The sequence below is a fragment of the Danio rerio genome, chromosome 11 (genome assembly GCF_049306965.1).
Source record: "Danio rerio strain Tuebingen ecotype United States chromosome 11, GRCz12tu, whole genome shotgun sequence".
NCBI classification, from domain to species: domain Eukaryota; kingdom Metazoa; phylum Chordata; class Actinopteri; order Cypriniformes; family Danionidae; genus Danio; species Danio rerio.
The window spans coordinates 39,923,415-39,946,561 of NC_133186.1; the positions used below are offsets into that span (position 1 = coordinate 39,923,415).

A 23,147-nucleotide genomic window follows, 5' to 3' on the forward strand; every position below is an offset into this window, starting at 1 on the left:
CATCACTTAATCAACGAAGACATAAACACAATTGATGGGCAAAGACTCAAAATGACATTATGAACTCAACTCATTATTAATCCAATCCCCTAACAGACAATTATTTGCCAATGACTCAAAGAACACAATTAATGGCCAAATCCCTTAACAGACAATTAATTGTCAAAAACAACAACTAATCCACAAATTCCTAAAAAGAAAATTAATCGCCAAAGACTCACAGAAGACAATCAATCTCTAAAGACTCAAAGACAAAAATTAATCAGCAAAGACTTAAATACAATCAATTGCCAAAGACTCAGACAACAGTTAATCGCCAAAGACTCAAAGACAACAATTAATTATCAAAGAATCAATTAATCGCCAAAGACTCAGACAACAATTAATCGCCAAAGACTCAAGTATGACAATTAATCGTGAAAGACTCAAAGTCGACAAAAAATAGTAAAAAACTCAGAAAAAAATTAATTTCCAAAGACGACAATTAAATCACCAAAGACTCAAAGACGACAATTAATTGTCAGAATCAGACAACAATTAATCGGCAAAGACTCAAAGACAACTATTAATCGCCAAAGACTCAAAGACAACAATTAATCGCCAAAGACTCAAAGACAGCAATTAATCGTGAAATACTCAAAGACAACAATTAAATCACCAAAGACTCAGACAACAATTAATCGCCAAAGACTCAAAGACAACTATTAATCGCCAAAGACTCAAAGACAACAATTAATCGCCAAAGACTCAAAAACGACAATTAATCGCCAAAGACTCAAAGACAACTATTAATCGCCAAAGACTCAAAGACAACTATTAATCGCCAAAGACTCAAAGACAACAATTAATCGCCAAAGACTCAAAAACGACAATTAATCGCCAAAGACTCAAAAACAACAATTAATCGCTAGATTCGAGGATGACAATTAATTGTGAAGGACTCAAAGACAAGAATTAATCACCAAAGACGACAATTAATCGCCAAAGACTCAAAGACAACAATTAATCGACAAATTCCTAAACAGACAATTAATCGTCAAAAACCCAAAGAAAACACTTGATTGGCAAGCCACAAAACAGACAATGACATTTTCAGAGACTCAAATAAGAGAACTAATCACCAAATCCCTAACCAAACAATTAATCACAAAAGACTTAAAAACAAAATTAATCGTCAAAGCGTCAAAATAGATATAATAACAAATAACCATAGTCTCAATTGTTCCTTAAACAATTAATTGTTAGCCAAATGCCATGCTGTGACAGCCCTAATGTTGTGTGAGTGAAAGCAAAAAGGGTGAAAACACTGATAGCTAAACACTGTTGAATCTGTCTGCTCAGGGGAATCACAGGAGGAGGTTTAAAGCGCTTTAAGCCGCAGTCATTTGAATGGAAATAGAAAGATAAATCAATACAGCAGAGCAAATTCTGGGGGTGGAAACAGATGTATTGACACTGGCTCTCCTAATGAATGGGAAAATGTTCTCTGTGGTCAGAAGAACTGGCGAAAGGAGAATCCACCTCACATTCACTCTGAATGTTTGTCTGAAATGCTTGTTCATGAACTCTGACACAGAACAGAAGCTGCTTAGAGGCAAAGTGACTAAATAATGAATATTATAAATGGATTGGACGAGCCAATAAACAAACAAACATGGTTTATGAATAAATTATTAGTGGTGCTTAGTGTTACTGTTATTGCTCATTCTTTGTCAAAGATTTTCAAAATCATTCATCCTTAATAAATAAACAAAATAAAATGAATTAGTGGTAAACAACATTAACATTTCAATAATTTTTAAATGCATAAGAAGGCTATGCACATACTAGAATCCTAGTAATAAAACAAAATTAAATTAAATTAAATTAAAAAAATTTAATTAAAAAAATTTAAATATAAATAAAAAACAGTGGTGGACAACAAAATTTTAATTTTAATTCTATTTTAAATCTAAAAACTCTATGCACATACTAAAATCTTAGTAATAAAATAAAATAAAAAGTTGCTTCATTATGCTGTGGTGACCCCAGATTAATAAAGGGACTAATTCGAAATTTAAAAAAATGAATGAATGAATGAAAAAATAAAATTAAAATTAGTGGTAGACAACAAAATTGTAATTATATATTTTTTTATGCAAACAATGCTATGCACATAGTGGAATCCTAGAAATTAAATAAAGTAAAAAATAAAAAATAAAAATAGTTGTAGACAACAAAATGAAAATATTCTTTTAAATGCAAGAATGGCTATATACTAAAATGCTTGTAATAAAATAAAATAGTGGTAGACAACAAAATCTAAATTAAAATTACTTTTTGAAAGCAAAAAAGTCTATACACATACTAGAATCCTAGTAATAAAATAAAATTATAATTAATGGTAGACAACAAAATGAAAATAATTTTTAAATGCAAAAAAGACTATCCACATACTAGAATCCTAGTAATAAAAAAATAATAATAAAATAATGATAGACAACTAGATTACAAATTATTATTTAAATGCAAAACGGGCTATGCACAAAAAATATCCTAGTAATAAAAACAATGAAATAAAATAATTGTAGACAACTAAATTAACTTAAATATTTTTTAATGCAAAAAAGGCTATGCACATACTGGAATTCTAGTAATAAAATAAAACAACAAAACAAAACAAAATACAAAACAAAACAAAATAAAAATAAGTGGTAGACAGCAAAATTAAAATTATTCTTTTGAATGCAAGAATGGCTATGTGCATACTAAAATCCTAGTAATAAAACAAAATAGTGGTAGACAACAAAATTTATTAAAATGCATTTTTAAATGCAGGAAAAAAAGGCTTTGCACATACTACAATCCTAGTAATAAAATAAAATAAAAGTTGTCAATAAAATTAAAAGTTAATAACATTTTCAAATGCAAAATAGCCTAAAATATAGGCACATACTAGAATCCTAGTAATGAAATAAAATAAACATAAAAAATAATAAATAAAATAATGGTAGAGAACAACATTTTTAATTATTAATTCAATCTAATTTAAAGTAAATGGAAAAAAGGCTAGTAATAATAAAAGATGCAGTTTTAAATGTAAAATAAAAGTAAACAAAAAAATTCTATAATTTTTTGAATGCAAAAAAAGACTACTACACATACTACAAATCCTAGTAATAAAATAAAAATATAATAAAACTAAATATAATAAACATAAAATTAAGTAAAACAAAACAGTCAGTTAAATAGATATTTCACAGGATTTAATAGAGTTAAAAATAAAAAATAAAACTATTTTGTTATATATGCAATTAGAGATTTTCAAAGCCACTAAATGTTAAGGACTACTACAATAAAATCATTGTACATTATTTATTAGTAGTAAAAGTTGTAGTTTTATAATAACAAAAAAAAATAAATCAATTGACACATACAAAAAAAAATAATAAAATGTTTACTATTTATAACATCCATTTATGTTAGAAACTAAAACAATTTTTTTTTTTACAAATGTGGAAGATCAATATTTTAAAAAATCTGAGAAATATTCCGGAAAAAGCAAACAAAACATCTGAATGACATGATGTGGAAACTGAGCGTGAAGGAGCCTCACAGGTGAATGAACACTTCATTCAGGAAATCCTTTCAGCGCGAGCATTAATGGAGCTGCAAACACAAGCACTCATTCCAGCACAAGAAATCTGAAAAATCTGTCATGCTACAAATCTGTTTATGAGCACTTTTCTTTTAAAACCGTAAAGGCAGAAGAGCTGTAAGCACGCTTCAGCGTTTAATCAATGTTCTCTAATGAGCTATTTATTGTGGATTGGCTCAAAAGATCTGCTTTTTAAACTGGGATCAATAAACGTTATGTAAAGCCCAGAGCTGACCTCATCAAAAAGCCTTTATAAGACAATATCATCACTAAAGAAAGACAAGCCGAACGTGTGTCCTGTTCAGAGATGTTTTAAAATGCTGTTCATGATGCTGAATGTGACTCATTAAGAAACTTTTTATTGATGCATAAATGTTTTATGTTTTATTCATGATTATATTTACATATGAATGATGTGATGTGGTTTGTTTCACTTAGCTGTCACTGTGTAGATTTTCATTGCCGCATTTATTAGAATATTCAGTGAAAACTAGCAGTGGTCTGAACTGGCAATATGACACATTAAAAATAATGTGCTTAGGGTGTTATTTGTTTTCAGGATTTCTACAAGTCAAATTTAAGACTTTAAGACCATCATGAATTAAATTTTATAATTATACAAAGTTTAACAATAAATTTTTTTTTATTTACCGTTTATTTATTTATCTACTTTTTTAATTATTCAGCTTGCCACAAAAGCAAAAAAAATCTAACTTGGTTATTTCTTAGCCACAGTGTCAAAACAAGAAAACTCTAGTTGTATATACTTTTATTCCAACATAATGTTTCTTTTTTTTAAATGACAAGTTTAAAATTGTTAAAAATATATTTCTTATGGACACAATTACATGATCAAAAAATATATATTTGTCAGCTATTTGTCTGAATGGACTGAATAACTCCTAATCAACTATTATAAAACCTTGCCAGTTTCAGGTCTATTCATACTATTTCCATTGCGCCTTCAGTAATTATTTTTGTATAAATGGATGAGCATGTAAAGAGAAATGTTGCTTTGTTACTAACAAGAGAAATTGTTTAATTGTTTTTTTATTTCCCTAATTAAAGAATTAAATGAACAATTTGCTGTAAAAATCTTGTCTTATCTTAAGCTAAAATGCAAAAAAATAAATATTTCTTTTTTTATATTTATAATAAATTTAATTTAATTTAATTAGGTTACATTTAATTTAATTTAATAAAATAAAATAAGGTAAACAAATTAATTTAAATTGAAATATTTGTTTAAAATGCAGAAAAAATACATAAAGAAAATTTAGATTTAATTGTATTTATAATCAACTTAATTAAATAAAATAACGGAATTAATTTCTATCAATTTTTTAAATGCGAAGGACATTTATATTTATTTTATTATATTTAAAATCATTTTAATTTGGCGCACAACAGAATTTGGACATGCACGATAAATGCGCTATATAAATACACGTTACATTACATAACACTTACATTCTTTTTTTTTTAAATGCCATTCTACTTAAAAAAAAACATCTTGATGTCACAGAGACTTTTGCACATACTAGAATTCAGAACTGTTAAATTTGGACTGCAAAAAGGAAATAAAGCAAGAAAGGAACATTCTAGCAGTGCACATTCATTGCATCATTTTGCTGGACCCAAACCGCTCACATATTTTTCATCCCTTTCAATTAAGCCTCAGTGCTGCATTTTTAGCTGCTTGCTTTCTAACTCTCACTTAATTGTCTGGTGAACCCTTTCATAGCCCTGTTTTTTTTCCTTTTTCAAGTCCCCGACTCGTCGTCTGTAGAGGCATGGGGAGGTTTGTGCAGTGGCCGTTTATCACATGTCAACAGCAGTAATGATTTTCTCCTTTCTTCTACAGACTGGTGCTGGGATTAGCCAGCAATTAGAATGCTCTCCAAGCTTTCCCTCTATGAACATGTATGTAAGCTCAGCTCAAAATGCATCACGGATCATTCATTACGCTGTAAATGTGCTTTTTGTGCTGCATGCAAAAAGACAAATGCAAATGATCTGCTGTTCCTTAACAAGTAAGGGGTGTTTATAATTAGGTAAATGGTGCATATAGAGAGGAAAAGCAAGTGTAAACTACAGGTGGTTTGCCAAGCCCACTTACCTCTGTGAAGCACACACAGAATTGCACAATGTTTTTCTGAAACAAGTAGTGTTGATGACAAAGTGTCTGGTGCATACAAAGAGGAAATATTGTGTCACTGTCAGACATTTGTCTTTATCAGATTCTGTCTTGCATTAAATCAAAGACTATAGGATACACAAGACGTGTCAGTCGTAGGGATGTAACAATATTGTAAATACTGTCATACCGCAATAGCCATTGCTTTCAATATTACCGTGGTTGTGACTCAATAAAATCATAGGTCTTTTGGTGAAAAGTTTGCTCAGGCGAATGGAAGGTAGCGGAAACTACAATTTTCATCAGCCCAGGCGTGGCCATCATCTTTTGCGGTCTGTTGTCGCTACAGATCCAGTAATGCAGAAATGCAGGGTGCTGCTAGTAGCGGCAAAGAGAAAGAGCTAAAAATGGTCAAACCTAAAGCGGGTTTTAAATCAGATGTGTGGAAGCATTTTAGTTTCTCTCTGAAAAGAAACAAGAAAGAAGAAAAGGTGACAGAAAAAAGGGTTTGCAGGCACTGCCAGACTGTGCTGAAATACAAGTCGGGGAATAGGACTAACATGATGGGGATTCTTTTAGTCAAGGGGACAGCAGAACACAGCACACTGCTCAGATTGATGGAGACAATAGCCCCTTTCACACAGTGATACCGGTAAATATCCGGAAAATTTACGGAACGACTTTACCGGTATATACAAAAAAGCGCTGTTCACACAGGCGAGGACGTTACGGAAATTTTCCGGAAAAGAGCATTCACACATCCATTCCAAAATACCGGTAAATTCTGACATCATTCACCACAAATGAGCTTTAAACGGCTGCGCTTGTATTTGTAAACATTTCACTAAATTACAAACTCTGTGGATGATCAATATTGTGAACAACTTTCGCAGGATCACTTTCGCATGTCGAGATGTTCATAATATGTGTGTATGCTGGCGCTCATAGGCGCACGCAAAGCTTGAAGGTAAACAAACAACGGCTTATCATAAGCATCTCATCGATGATTATTTACACAGTTGGCATTAAGAAGAACATATAAACGTAATCTGACTAACTTCTAGCAGCTAAATGTGTCTGGAAAAATATTTAAAGGCTTTTATCCTCACAAAACGCGCGGACATAAATGCGTCTGACTGTTGTGATTGGCTAAAGCAGACGTCTCACGTCAGCACGTTCTAGACGTGCACGCACTTATTACGGCAATCTTCCTTCTGCATTCACACAGCGCAACATTCCGGCAAATTGCCGGTAATGTTACAACTTCTCTTTCCGGAAAATAGCCAGAACGAATTTACCGGTATTTTCAAAAAGGACCTATTCACACATACAACCTTTCCGGAAAATTGCCGGCAATTTTCCGGAAAGGTCTGTATGTGTGAAAGGGGCTATTGACTTGTACCACCAAGAGACCTCTATCTCACTCATGGCTCGTCCTTTCGAGTGGTGTTTTTTTTTACATGGTTTAATATTTTTTGTTATTAAAATGGAATAATTTAAGTTTCTCTTTGAAAGTTTACAGATAGATAATTTGTATGTCATTGATCTGTTCAGTGTTGAGGTAACCTGAACATTCTAGCACTTTTTTTAAATCTCTTCAATAGTTTTGGTTTTCCTTCAAATGATTCAATAAATACTGTACTGTGCCATTCATACAGCGGTATTACCGTATCGTGAAATTTTGATAACGTTACATCCCTAGTCAGTCGTATAGTTTTAAATGGGGAAAAGTGTTATGATAAATATGGTGAATAAAGCCCAAACTTCTACTACAGAAGCCAATAATCGATAGATATAAACCTACGTTTCTCCAGGAAAGGAGCTAGATCCTTGCATTTAAGCCCGAGCCCGACGGGGCTTATGCCCATAGGGCCGGGCTTTCGGGCCAATTTTCACGTCATAGCTATCGCAAGCATATCGAGCTTCGGGCCTGCATTAGAAAAAAACTTTTTAAAAAAATTTAAAAAAAGGTTTAATGAGATCTAATGTGTGCGGTCTGGAAGCACCAGCCATGTCTCATGCATAGAGATTTCAAGCCATGTACAATAGAGAACAGAGACAAATTGCTAATGGCGAACTTATTACAACTGTGAAAAACGTTGGAGGAAAGGCAAACTTCTGGTCAACTTTTCAAATAGTGACAACTTTAAATGATGAGCTAACTAGTGATGCACAAGGCACAACTTGTAAGCACCAGCTGGATTTTAGTCCTATTATGCACAAATCCAGCACCACCCGCATCATCGTTTATTCTTATTTCAGTCTTAAGAAACACTGATGCTTGCTGTCAAAGGCTACATTATTCAAGGGTATTCGTTATGATAATGGGAATTCGATACAAGGGCATTCAATTCGAATCACGATAATAATTTGTTTCCTTTTTAATAAAAATATATTTTCTTTGAAAACTAAATGTAATAAAAGCACATCAGCACAAAGGAATAATCCGACGCTCAAGATGTAATCTTTAAAAATATGACATATTAAAACATTTGCAAATATGAAAGAGGATTGTGGTAGTGAAGCATTAATTAAATCCTTCCACTAACCAAAACAAATCATCCACGCGCACAGTTGAGTAGTGAACGGGCTCAAACAAAAATATAATTTGTATATTTTTCGGGGAAAAAATACATTTTTAAAACTAACTTCGTATAGTTTGTGTCTTAGTTTAAATCTTTAGTTTTTATCTTTGTTTGTCAGTTATCTACTATATAAAATAGAAGACCGAATAATATTTGAGGTGAAGTGCTTCAAGTTCGCTATATGCTTCAACAATTCTAAAACACACATTGGATTGTTAAATAAAATAATAATCTAACCTAAATAAAATTTAAATGGTTTAAAACACCTTGAATGGTAGCAGTTCCATGCTAGGAGGCTGCGCAGCTGGATCTGAATTGTCCGATGAAAGAGGCACGCGCTGGGCTTGGACTTTCCCTGGCTCAGGTGCTGATGAGACTGCGGTCTCCGCCGCATATGAGGGATCAATATTTGTCTCATTAGTTTTAGGCCTTTTGGCAAATTTCTCAATTAAGTTTGGCTGTTTTAAAGAGTGTTTACACATTTTAAACCTTGTTTTAAAAAAATAGCTATCTGAATTGCAAGTTTTAGTGTGCGGAAAAACCGCCAGCAAAACTAAAGCCAATAGATTTCTTTACCCTTCTCCCACCATGCTAGTACATACACACTTTGACACATAAATACACACCTTTATTTATTTACAATCTTTTTTGCTTTGTCAATATACTGTAGTGTATACTGTTTAACAATCAATTTAAATTATGTAAAAAAAAAATAATTTTAAAAAGCTGCATTAATTTGCACCCGCTCGTGGTAGTTACGCGCAGTGCACACAGTCGCACAGATGCAGGTGCCACTGGGTTAAATTGAGTAAACTCACTGTGAACAACATACTGCTTGAATATCGATGTCACTTAAACTAAATTCTACATTTTAAAAGAACAAACCAAAAAAACTCCAAACGTTTCTCTAAATTATTCTAATAAAAAAAAAAGTAAACTTTCTATTAAATACAAATCTGGTCTATTTTAATGGCTGTAACAGTATAAACTGTTTGGCGGGAAAAAAAAACAGGCTTCAAGTCGGACTCAGGCTAAAAATTTTGATGAGCTGTTGGACAAAGGCCGGGCTACAGCCTGTGCGTCCTGGGCCAGGGCCGGGCTAGGGCTCAATTTTAAGGCCCGTGCAGGGCTCTAAAAGGAGCTCGGACTAGACAGGTGCTTTTTGTGGTCAGCAAACACACTAGAATCTCAGCGAATACTTGCTTCACAGACATAAGAAATATATCCACATAAAGCTTGAAATCTCTACTTTTAAACAAACCAACTACACTTAAAATAAAAACATTTTTGGTTTTGTGATCTGTATGAAATGAGCATGAGGTACAGTCCATCCTGTCAAACACGCATCTCATGACAGAAACTACTAACTGCCCAAAATATGAAGGAACTCTGCAACAATTTTGTAATAATTGTGCACGTCACAAAATTGAGACACTTTGTTGATTTTGTGTTCAAATAAACGATCACGGATATACAAAATCCTGAAAGGTCTGTGTAATGAACTTAGTTTGTCCACAATATTTATTGAATATTCTGCGGTCATTTATCCCATGTCGACAGCAGTAATGCTTTTCTTTTTTTCTCGAACTGGTCCTGGGATTAGCCAGCAATTAAACGGACTCCAGGCTTCTCTATAGTCATAAAAGCGTCCCCAGAGACTCGACTAACACGCGGGTACACAGAGAGCCTCAAACGCACACACAAGCACTTCAAAAGCTTACACTCCCTCTGTCAGATTCAGAGGAGAAAGGAGAAAAAAAGTGTGCAAGAGCTAAAATAGCAGGTTTCACAGTAACAGTGAGTCAGGCTGAGACAAGTAAGTGTGTGTGTGTGTGTGTGTGTGGCAGCGCTTGGCTCGCTCTGTTGCCTGTCCAGGAATATTTCCAGCACCTGGTCCCTCATTATTTGCGGCCCTAAAACTTCAAGTGAAACTTCAGCAGCAAAAAAAAAAAAAAAAAGGCCGCCTTTCCCATCCGGCTTGATCTAAAGCCATTACCAGAGTGCGAATCAACCGAGACGTGCCAAAATGGGAGAGAAGTTCATTATTTCAGTGTCAGCTTTGTATTCTGCAAAGAAATTTAATCTCCATCCAACTGGGGATCCAAAGTTCCCTCACAACTTTCAATTTACACGCTATATTGACTTCTGCTCAAGTGGAAAAACTGCATTGGAGGGTTTTAAGTTGTAAAAAAAAACATTTATGATGATTAATTCTAAATTGAAAATTAAACAAGGATTGATTTACAAGACATTTGAAATAAATTTCACACAATAATATATGAAAAAGTGGCATAACAATTGTGAAAGCCTTTTTAAGCAAATAAACTTGATATTTTGGAGCTTTGGTGTTGCTTTGGCCGGCTTTTCATATATTATATCTTTTTGGGTTTCTTTTTGTGAGGCTGAGTACCCATTCTAGATTGATGTGCATGCTTTTTGTCATTTTTTTTTTTTATAAATGTGACTTGCAAATTCTATTTAACTAATTCTGAAAGTCACAAGCAAATTCTGAAAAAAAAAATAGTTTCAAACCACTTTTTTCAATATAATATCAATTAACAGATAGTGATGCACAATAATAATCAGGATACTTTTCAAATAAATTAAAAATCTATATCTTGTTTAAAATGTAAAAAAAATAATTAATTGTAATTATTAAATATATTATTTTTATATTCTCTGCTTTTAATCAAACCCAACATTTTAAAATATTTAAAAATCTATTTGTAAATATAGTAATGTTTACATACTAAAACATACATCGGAATATTTTTAATATAAATGAAAAATCTATTGTGCGACACGGTGGCTCAGTGTTTAGCACTGTCACCTCACAGCAAGAAGGTCGCTGGTTCAAGTCCCGACCGGGTCAGTTGGCATTTCTGTGTGGAGTTTGCATGTGTTGGCGTCGGTTTCCTCCAGTTGCTCTGGTTTTCCCCAGTCTAAAGACATGCCCTATTGGTAAATTGAATAAACAAAATTGGCCGTAGTGAGTGTGTATGGGTGTTTCCCAGAACTGGATTTCAACTGGAAGGGTATCCGGTGTGTAGAACATATGCTGGATAAGTTGGCGGTTCATTCCACTGTGAAGTCCTCTCATGAATAAAGAGACTAAGCAGAAGGAAAATTAATAAATGAATGCATAATTTATATCTTGTTTAAAGGTTAAAAAATTATTAAAAATAATAAATAAATAAATAAATAAAGCATCATTTTTTATTCACATGGAAATATATTTTTTAAATTATTTTTAATTATAATGTTTAAATATTAAAACATAAATCAGGAATTTTTTAATAAATAAAAAATCTATATCTTGCTTAAATGTTAATTTTTTTAAAAATAAATAAATAATAAATACATTATTTTTATATTCTCTGCTTTCAAATCAAATATAAGATTTTAAAATATGTAAACAACAAAAATGTTTACATTTAAAAAAATAAATTATTTGTTTTCAATGTACTATAGTACTATAGTACAAAAAAATGATCTTGCAGCATATTTCAAGGTGACATGTAATCTGTTCCATGTTTAAAAGGCTTTTTATTACCACAGGTCGATATGTAGTGAAATACAAGCATAGGCCAATTGAAAAGCATCAGATTACAGAAGAAGAGCAGGATGCATGTATGATTCATTTTGAATTGAAATGTCAGCTTCACCCTTATATTTCCCATCATTGTGACAATTACTAAAACTTGACTACCTTTCAGTCATAACAATTGAACCTTGAGCCATTAAATATTAGCAATTTTAAAAGGTATGTTTTTAAAGTTTCAGCTTAAAATACCTTATATCTTTTATTTAAAACACTTCAAATGTCCTTATTGGGTAAAAGCAAAACATGTTGCTTTGTATCTCTTTAAATGCAAATGAGCTGCAGAACAGAAGAGGGCAGAGCCAATGCAGCCTCAGTTTCCCCAAGCAAATACACTTAAACAGATTTACAATCGTGAGTGGAGTCTACCCACTCCAACACCAGTGTGCAGCATCCACTTGGGTGACGCAACGGCAGCCACAGGACAACGGCGCCAGTGCGCTCACCACCAACCAGCTATTGGAGACAGTGATAGAGCCAATTCAGTGGATGGGGATGATTGAGAGGTCATGATGGTAAGGGCCAATTGAGGGAATTGAGCCAGGACACCAGGGTTACACCCCTACTCTTTACAAGAAGCGTCATGGGACAGAGAGTCAGGACTTTGGTTTAACATCTCATCTGAAAGACGGTGCCCAATGACAGTATAGTGTTACCTTCACTATACTGGGGCGTTAGGACTTACACAGACCGCAGGTTGAGCGCCCCCTCCTGGCCTCACTAACACCACTTCCAACCTAGTTTTCCCATGTGGTCTCCCATCCAGGTACTGACCAGGCTCAGCCCTGCTTAGCTTCAGTGAGTAACCGGTTTTAGGCTGTAGGGTAATATGTCTGTGGAATATGTTGTTAGGACTGTAACTATTGTTTGCTGTTTGTCTTCAATAACTGAAGATGGTTTAGGTGGCTTGACTTTTATTTTATAGTGTCTGTATTTGCATAAGTTTTTATTTTTACAGACATTAATCGTCTATAGGTTTCCGTTAAAACGTTTTTTTATTTTTCAGAAAACTGAAAAAAAAAAAATGCTGGATTCTGCACAATCGATTTATGTTGGGATAACATGAAGAATTAAGTTAGCATTGTAGTAAGTTACAAACTTAAGTAGATAAAACAAATAAGTTGGCACAAAAAACTCTCAAGAATTGTGCTGTTCCCACTTATTTTAAATCAGTAAAAAACAAATGTAATTTGTTTTAAGAGTAGATTTTAAAAGCGGGCGGCATGGTGGTGCAGTGGTTAGTCCTGTTGCCTCATAGAAAAAAAAGGTTGCTGGTTCGAGCCTTGGCTGGGTCCATTGTTGGCAGTGTGTGTGAATGAGTGTGTATGGGTGTTTCCCAGTGATTTTTTGTAGCTGGAAGGCTATCCGCTGTGCAAAACATATGCTGGATAAGTTGGCGGTTCATTCCATTGTGGCAACCCGATTATTAAAGGGACTAAGCTAAAAAGCAAATGAATGAATGATTCTAAGAGTATTGATTAGGCAGACTTATCTTAGTTAAAGTAAACAAACACGCAAGTTTGTTTTTGTGCATTGTGGGGACATTACATTATGGGTTTCCATTGTTTTCATTCTGTACAGTCTGTATTTTCTATCGTCCCACCCCAACCCTATCCCTAAACCCAACCCTCAGAGGAAACTGTGTGCAATTTAACAGGGGAAAGCATTCAGTATGAATTAGAAGCCTTTTGAGTAATGGTTACATCAGCAATGACCTAAAAATTCATCACCTTCTTGTAAAGCCTGTGTCATTCCCATGTCGTTATACACATTTTTGTCCTGAAAATCACTTCCTCACACACACAGACACAATTCCCAACCTTAATACTGAAGGTATACTGAGAAAAAAAAATTTAAAAAAAACATAAGATCCAGGAAACTTCAGCCTAAGTCTATTTAATCTAAATGTCTAGACTGGAACATAACATATACAAATGTATTCTCTGCCGCAGAAATAAACTCACTGACATGATCTTAAAATACTTTATGATCACAAGGTTGACAGCTTTCTGCTCAGGGCATTTCGCCATCTCTATAGAGAACTTTATTAAAACAAGAACGACGCACCCGGTGCACTCTGAGATATTGCTAATATCAATATGCATTGAATTTATCGCTACTGAAATCCCGAGGCCTGGTCTGCAGAGAGAAAGCTCGCCACAACCTCATTCAACAGAGAGTGAATTAAAGCGTAAACAGAACAGCCTGAGGCTAAAAACGCTCAATGCTAAACCAAGCTTACTGTAATGTCCATCTTCAAAGTCACAGCACAGACGCAGCTAAATTTTTTAAAACGGCAAACTTCTCACATCCTAAATATTAAAGCAGTCCTGAGATGCCATATTTAGCATCCAGTTATTGGGATAAAAAAAACGTAATCATTACAAACAGAGATTTGAAAAGGACCTATTATGCAAAAATCACTATTATTAGGGGTTTAAAAGCAGTTGTGTGGTAATAGTGTGTGAATATACCCAGCGTTTAAACACTTTGATTGACATTCTCACTTTGTACGCGTCATGAGAGGGGCCCCGCCCATTAGTGACGATCTCTCTCTCATTAGCATAAATAACCTTGAGCGAGAAGCAGTCATCCACCATTAAGAGTTTTTGAATGTTGAAAATAAAGGCTGTGTCCGAAAATTGCATACTTCCATACTGTATAGTACGCTAAAAACAGTATGCAAGCCAAGCAGTATGTCTGAATTCAATAAAATTAAATAACATAGCACATTTATAATAAAATAAAATAACATAGCACATTTGCATACCTACATAGTAGGTAGTGCTGTCGCCTCACAGCAAGAAGGTTGCTGGTTCGAACCTCGGCTCAGTTAGCGTTTCTGTGTGGAGTTTGCATGTTCTCCCTGCCTTCGTGTGGGTTTCCTCCGGGTGCTTCGGTTTCCCCCCACAGTCCAAAGACATGCGGAACAGGTGAATTGGGTAGGCTAAATTGTCCGTAGTGTGTGAGTGTGTGTGTGGATGTTTCCCAGAGATGGGTTGCGGCTGGAAAGGCATCCACTGCGTAAAAACTTGCTGGATAAGTTGGCGGTTCATTCCGCTGTGGCGACCCCGGATTAATAAAAGGACTAAGCCGACAAGAAAATGAATGAATGAACATAGCACATTTATTGCGTCATTGCGTCCTTAAAGTAACACATTTAGTTATGTTTTATTTATTTTTTAAGTGACTACAAATTATAATATATTAAAATGAATGTTATCTGTGCTGCAAATCAGCATATTAGAATGATTTTTAAAGGATCCTGCACTGAACACTGGATTAAAGGTGCAGTAGGTGATTGTATTCAGAAGCATTTTTTGTTGTGCTGGTTGAAAGTCTCTTCACAGTCTAATAGTAATGATTACAGTAAATTATCTAAATGTATTTATAAGTATTTTTATATTTTGGGTAAGGCATAAAGCAAAAAATGTTCATCCAATTAAATAGAGTCGGGCCGTCATCTCTCATAATTCCGATAAGTTGCCCAATCTGTCTGTCAGCAAATGCAGATTTGAACAACTGCGCAGCCGTTTGTACGCAGCTCCGCCGACAGCCGCTCATTCATGAGAGAGAGCACGCATGCGCACGATCGGTAAAAACATGCTGAATCAAAAATTTTTAAAAACTTGAATCAATATTGAAGTTACCTTTGCACGCTGGAGAAAGGATGACACCATGTCTGAAGGATTTCTCTCAAACATGTAATGTTCTGTTTTCAAACTGTTTTAGCTTCACGCAAAGCTGATGTAACGTTAGATGTTGTTGTTACAAATGGGTTATATCTTCACAGAAGTGTTGTTCAGCCACTAAAATCTTCCGATGAAAGATTGATAAGACTATTTTCAGTTTCATAAGGGACCTTTTACAGCACAGGTGTCAAACTCAGTTCCAAAAGGGCCGCAGCTCTGCAGAGTTTAGTTCCAACCCTAATTAAACAAACCTGATCAAACTAATTGAGTCCTTCAGGCTTGTTTGAAACCTACAGGTAAGTGTGTTGGAGCAGGGTTGGAACTAAACTGTGCAGGGCTTCGGCCCTCCAGGAATTGAGTTTGACACCCCTGTTTTAAAGCATCGATAATGTAGATTTTAATTAGTTTAACAACAAAACACAAGTTAATACCGCTATTCCGCCTAGACTCTCCCTATATTGTTTACCATGCAACTCTAAATATTCACTCTGAAATAGCATATCAGTTTGGCTTGAACGCTGCCGGACAAGCACTAGTCGCTTTTAACACATGAGAGAGGGTTTTTTTGCGGTGCTCGTGTTTCAGGAGGCGTGGCTCTAGACGATATCGGAGGGACTGTGATTCAAAGATTTATGCTAAGTTGTTAGCATTGTGGAAGATCACCTACTGCACCTTTAACGAGGCAGAAAATACAGCTAAAGTAATATACATTTTAAAATATATTGAAACAAACAAAAAGATCTTTCAAATTGTAAAAATGGATATCTGTGGAGAGGTAAGCATGATCAAACACCCAATGAGGGGGGAGAGCATGCTCAGAGCCCGGCGGCTAATCAGCAGGCCAATCAGAAATAATAAATAACACCTGTTTATTCTAGTGATTGAGCCGGAGAGACACCCTTCTTAAGGAGAAGAGAAGGAGCAGCCGGGAGGAGAGAGAGAACACACATATACACACACACTCACTGCTACATGTGTGGTGGCGTTTGAAATTAATAAAATCATTTGCTTACCTGAATCGCCGACCCTGTCTTCTTCTTCCCTCAACAACAACGAACGATATTACAATATCGATACTGCTGTTTTCATTTAATGTTGACAAAATTATTGCAGATTTTGTCAGACAAAAAAGACCTCTAAACACAATATAACACTTTATACACACTATAACATCCCCTTGAGACACATCTATCAACAACAGTTTACAGATTTCAACTTTCAATGTTTAATGGACAAAACAAGCAAAACAAGGCCACGTTTCTAGACAGGGTGATTCGATACACCATAACTTGTGTTTAATCAAGGAGTTATTGCGTCTGCTATGATTGATTGTCTCATTAACTGAACCATGTACTTCTTATAATTATCTAGTGCTCAGGTAATTATTCCTGAATGCAGAAAACATAAAAACATAATGGAGCACTGATTAGCAATTTCTACTCCGCTTCTCCATGCAGGTAATCATTGCACTTTCTGTGGTGGTCATTATATTCAAAATGGATGGCGGATGCAGATATTAAGATATTTTGCAATCAAATTATTAATCTAAACTAGAATGTCTGTGTATATACACACACGTTTGCCATGTTTCTGTTGACATATATGATTACTGTTGTTATATAATGTTAAATGTAACTAGAGCAGGGATGGGCAAACTCGGTCCTGGAGGGCTGGTGTCCTGCACAGTTTAACTCCAAGATCACTAGAAATTTATAAGCAGGTGTGTTTGATTAGAGTTGAGGACACTGATTGGCATGTTCAGGTGTTTTTGACTAGTGTTGGAACGAAACTCTGCAGGGACACCGGCCCTCGAGGATCCAGTTTGACCATCCCTGAACTAGAGTAACTTTTTTTTTGCATTTAATAAAATTGTTAATTTCATAAATGTTACACATATTCTTTCCTTTAAATCCTTTATTATATTTTATGTAATTAAAAAATAAACAAATAGCTCATTTGACTGAAATCAACAAATAAGCATCTCAATATGGTAATGAAGCTCTCAAGCCACGCCACCAAACTTATTCCAAAGACTGCCATGAACTGATTACATGTGGCTGCCATTTTAAAAACGAAATCGAGGCTGCGGTGGGAAGCAACCCGGAAGTATCGCCTGAGTCACACAGTAATGTTGTGTGCCTGGCTGTATTCCTTATCAACAAAGAGAAAGTGGCACATGCTAGCAGTGACTATAGCTACATGCTAATACTGGTTAGCCAAGTGCTTTAACATGATAGAAATGTTTACTAAGCATTGAGATTTGATCAAGCATGTATGTGAGGCTTGCCTAGTAACAACCCAGTGTACCCTAGCAACTGACAAGGGACGCCTTAGCAACCACATAGGAAGATCTTAGCAACCACCAAGCAACTACTCAGAACACCCTAAAAACACATTAGGAACCAGCTGGCAACCAATTAAAATGCATTGTACCCCAGCGAATTGCCACGGCAAACCCCACTCACATACTTAATGTACATCTAGTTATTATTATTGTGGGTAATATTAATAATTATAATAATAACAATAATTATTATTATAATTATGTAGTTGTTGTTATTGTAATTTGTATTATTATTTAATATATTATTTTATAATAATAACAACAGCCATTATTAATATTCATTCATTCATTTTCTTTTCGGATTAGTCCCTTTATTCATCAGGGGTCGCCACAGTGTAATGAACCACCAACTTATCCAGCATATGTTTTACACAGCATATGGCCTTCCAGCCGCAACCTAACACTGGGAAAATTATAATAATAATTATATAATTTTATATAATATTAATTAAATAATTAATTATTATTATTATCATCATCATCATTATTAGTAATAGTAATATTATCATAATTATTATCATCATCATTATCATTATTATTATATATTTTATTATTAATAGTATTATCATAATAATTATAATTATTTTCATTATATTTATATATTATTATTATTCTTGTAAATATCATCATCATCATCATCATTATTTTTTATCATTATTAATATTATTATTATTATCATCATCATCACCATCATTATCATTATTATTAATATTATTATTACTATTCTCAGTATTATTATTATTATCTTTATTATTATTATTATTGCTACTACTACAAAAATAATAATGGCCATTACAAAGTTGTGTTTCCAGGGAAATAGAAATGCTAATTTCATAAAATAAAATATTAAATTTGCACACATGTAAAACTATACATATTTGTTTTGATTTTTACCTTTACCATAAACAAACTAATTGATAGACGTTTGATCGAGTGAATTCCAGCCATAAAAATTTTATTTAAAGTGAGGCCCTTAAATTAATTTCTTTTCTTTTATTCATTCCTTCATTCATTTATTTTCTTTTTGGCTTAGCCCCTTTATTTATCAGGGGTCGCCACAGCGGAATGAACCGTCAACTATTCCAGCATATGTTCTACGCAGCGGAAACACCCATACACTTTTGCACACACTCACATCGGCCAATTTAGTTTATTCAATTCACCTATAGCATATGTCTTTGGACTGTGGGGGAGAACCTGATGGAGGAAACCCACGCAAACACTGGGAGAACATGCAAACGCCAACTGTCCCAGCCGGAGCTCGAACCAGCGACCTTCCTGCTGTTAGTTCTTTTCTTTTAGTTTAACAATTTTTCAGAGTTTAGTCTTATGCTGCGACCGAAACTGCATACTTCCATACTATATTGTACGCTAAAATCAGTATGTGAGCCGAGTAGTATGTCCGAATTCATAGAATTAAAAAATCAGTATGCAAGAAGTACCCGGATGACTTATTACTTCCGGCAAGATTCAAGAGTGCGCATCCCATGCACGCTGCGCTATCCCATGATACCCCGCGAGCGAATTCATGAATGGGAGTAAAGCAACGCAATTGACGCAGGTAGGTCACGTGACCATGACAAAATGGTGGATGTAGTACGTCCGAATTCCATTCATACTTTTCACATTCATACTGTATAGAACGTACTTTTCTAACGGCCGAGTAGTACGTTTAAATTCAAATGCAGTATCTACTGAGTAGTAGGCGGTTTCGGACGCACCCCAAGTCTACTTCAAATCAGCCATAAAATATACAGTACATAATAATATGAATCCTACCACAATATGAATCCTAACCAGACCAAAGCATCACCAACACCACCTACACTTTCCCTCAGAATGCTGCTTCACATTGGTCAACATCTACATCCGTCAAGACGTCATTTCAATCTTCTGACTCTAAATAAAACCACCAGCCAAGCAGCCGACCACAACTGCATCTACAAAGTGCATGTGCGGTTGTGCTCAGTCCTGTGTTCGGTCTGTAAAGAGGCAGATGAACAGGTTGAGATGAATGCTGAAGTGTGGAGCTTCTCTCTGTGTGTGTTCACAGCTCTGATGAGTCACAGAGCGACAGAAGGAGAACAGACATGACGAACACAACTACACACTGACAGACTCACTGTATGCAGAGCACGCACTCACAACACCGATCATCAACACGTTCTTTCTTTTAAAGAAGTGCAAATGTGGGTTACTAAGAGCACTCAAACATAGATATGTCCTGCTAGTTCAAACTACTCAGAGTTGAAATCAGAATTATTAGCCCAATAGCCCCCCTGTGTATTTTGTCCTCAATTTCTGTTTAACGAAAACTTTAACACATTTTAATAATTTCTAATAACTGAATTCTTTTATCTTTGACATGATGACAGTACATAATTTTTAACTAGATATTTTTCAAGACACTAGTATTCAGCTTAAAGTGACATTTTAAGGCTTAACTATGTTAATTGGGGTAATTAGGCAATCCATAATGATGGTTTGTTCTGTAGACTGTTGAAAACACATATTGCTTAAGGGGGCTAATAGTACTTACCTTAAAATGTATCTTAAAATTAAAAACTGTTATTATTACTGAGGTTTTGGAAGGATATTCAATGCCTTACACTTAAATTATGGATGATCTCCATGATTGAGAATGTATCATATGAGAAAATGTTGGCCAAAATCAATAATGATTACAAGGAAATAGATATGTGGGAGACTTTCATTTCCTCACTTGAAATATGAATGTATCTATCCTGTTATGCTCTGTACTATTATTTTTAGTATTTCTATACTTTTGTTACTGGTTGTGGAGTTATTTATTTAGTTTCAAAATTGATAAACAAATTTATAAATTGTGAAGTACTTGTATACATTTTATATATTTGCATGGTATTGTTTGTTATATCAAGAAAAAAAAAACTAATAAAAATCTCATAGAAAACAAAAACTGTTTTTATTCTAGCCGAAATAAAACAAACAAGACTTTCTCCAGAAGAAAAAATATTTTAGGAATTACTGTGAAAAATGCCTTGCTCTGTTAAACATCATTTGGGAAATATTTGATGAAGAAATTCACAGGAGGGGGAATAATTTTGAGTTTATAAGCTAAAACAACACAATTCTTGACATTTTTTGGAGGACAACTTAATTGCTTTATATTCAATCCACTTAAATTTGTTTAATAAAAAAACAAGTTACCTTACTAGCTGGATTTGTGTTGGGAAAACATAAGTGAATTGAGTGGAACCCTGCATTTTTTACAGTGAAGCATTTACAATTAAAGTCAAAAAAAATAAAGAAAGATACAGAAATGCTGACTGTTTTTAAAGTGTATAGGGAGAAAATAAAAGCAAAACGCTATGGATTAGCATAATAAAACATGAAAATAAACCTTTTGTATGAACATATTTTATTTATTGTTTTTGCAATTTTTGTTTTTAGGTTAACTAGCTCTTTAATGTATTCAGCTTTAATGTGTAAAATTGGTTCAAGTGGATTTAAGTACCCAAAAACACAAAAGTTTAATTTTTCACATTATTCCACACAAATAAAAACTTAAACTGTTGACCATTGACGTCCCTTTTTTCTACTATCTGCTGGGTCTTAAAATGTCTTAAATTTCAAAAACCAAATTTTTGGCCTTAAAAAGTCTTAAATTCACTGAAATATTGTGTTGTAGGTCTTAAACCATTTTAAAGGGGATTTAATTTTCCTATCTAAATGTAAATATATATACCCAATCCTATACCCAATTGGGCCAACACAGATCCAATCACTAACAATATATTTCAGTAAAAGTTAAGAAATATTTATTTATAATCTGTTTACTTATTGATATGGTTTAATTATCTCCCTTACAATAACATTTGTCTTTAATGATTTTAAGGTTTTAACTTGGCCATTAAAAAATCTTTAGAGTTTAGCCTTGAGTAAGTCTGAAGTTTCATTCATCATTGTCCTTAAAAGGTCTTAAAAGTGTCTTCAAAACATCTTTAAAAGTATTAAATTTGACTTAATGAAACCTGAAGAAGCCCTGACTATGGATGTAAATAGTTAGAGGTTTTCAACTTTCTTTAAAATATCTTCCTTTTTGTTTTCAACAGAAGAAAGAAACTAATAAATGGGAGACAAGTCCAATTTCTGGTAAAAATGCCACAATTGCTGTTCTCGGAGATTAAATACTGACTCCCAGGACCATTTTTACCGAAGTTGATATTTAGCAGCACCATATTGGTGTTTCATAACATCGTTTTTTTATTATTATTATTATGAGGTGGGTTGTTAGCCAAACATTCAACCCCCAACCTGGAAGACCAGGACATACACAAATACTACGGACACTACGGACAATTTAGCTTACCCAATTTACCAAATCTTTGAACTTGTGGGGGAAACCGGAGCACTTAAAGGAAACCCACGCCAACATGGGGAGAACATGCAAACTTCACACAGAAATGCCCACTGACCCAGCCGGGACTCTAACCAGCAACTTTTTTTCACTGTGAGGCAACAGTGCTAACAACTGCACCCCTCCTACTACACAAAGAAAACCATTATAAAGTCTAAGCTTTATAATACTGCAAGGAAGCCACTGTTAGTGCTGTATTGAGACAAAATGGAGACGTCCTGCTGTTGCAGTGAGGTTTGAAGGCCAGAGGAACAGTGAGTAACTATTAAGTGTCATATGATGGAGTTGGTCTGAAATGGGCAGATGTGGTTTTAACCTTTTTAAAATTGGCCTTTCGATGTGTGGTCCAGGGTGCATCACTGTATTGTATCAGTGTTTTTATCTGAGGCTTAACCTTTGTGCATCCACAAACTTTATTATTATGCATTATTATATTTAATTTATTATTTATTATTTTTACTTCATTTAAATCAAGGAAATTCGCTGCATAAAACATATGCAGGAATAGTTGGCGGTTCATTCCGCTGTGGCGACCCCTGATAAATAAGGAACTAAGATGAAGATAGATGAACAAATTAATTACAGGGATAGCTCACCCGAAATGAATTTTTTCTCACTATTTACTCACCTTCAAGTGATTCCAAACCTTTGCAAGTTTCTTTTTCAGTAAAAAACAAAAGAAGATATTTTGAAGAAAGCTGAAAACCTGTAACCATCGACTTCCATATTAAAAAAACAAGTTGAAGTCAATG

The 23,147-nt window shown here is 34.2% G+C and overlaps 1 protein-coding gene across 2 annotated transcripts in view; it reads right to left on the reverse strand.

The window, feature by feature from the left end:
- The window catches only part of bsnb (bassoon (presynaptic cytomatrix protein) b), a 187,288-nt gene that overhangs the window by 146,965 nt on the left and 17,176 nt on the right, over positions 1–23,147 (reverse strand). The window lies entirely within an intron of this gene.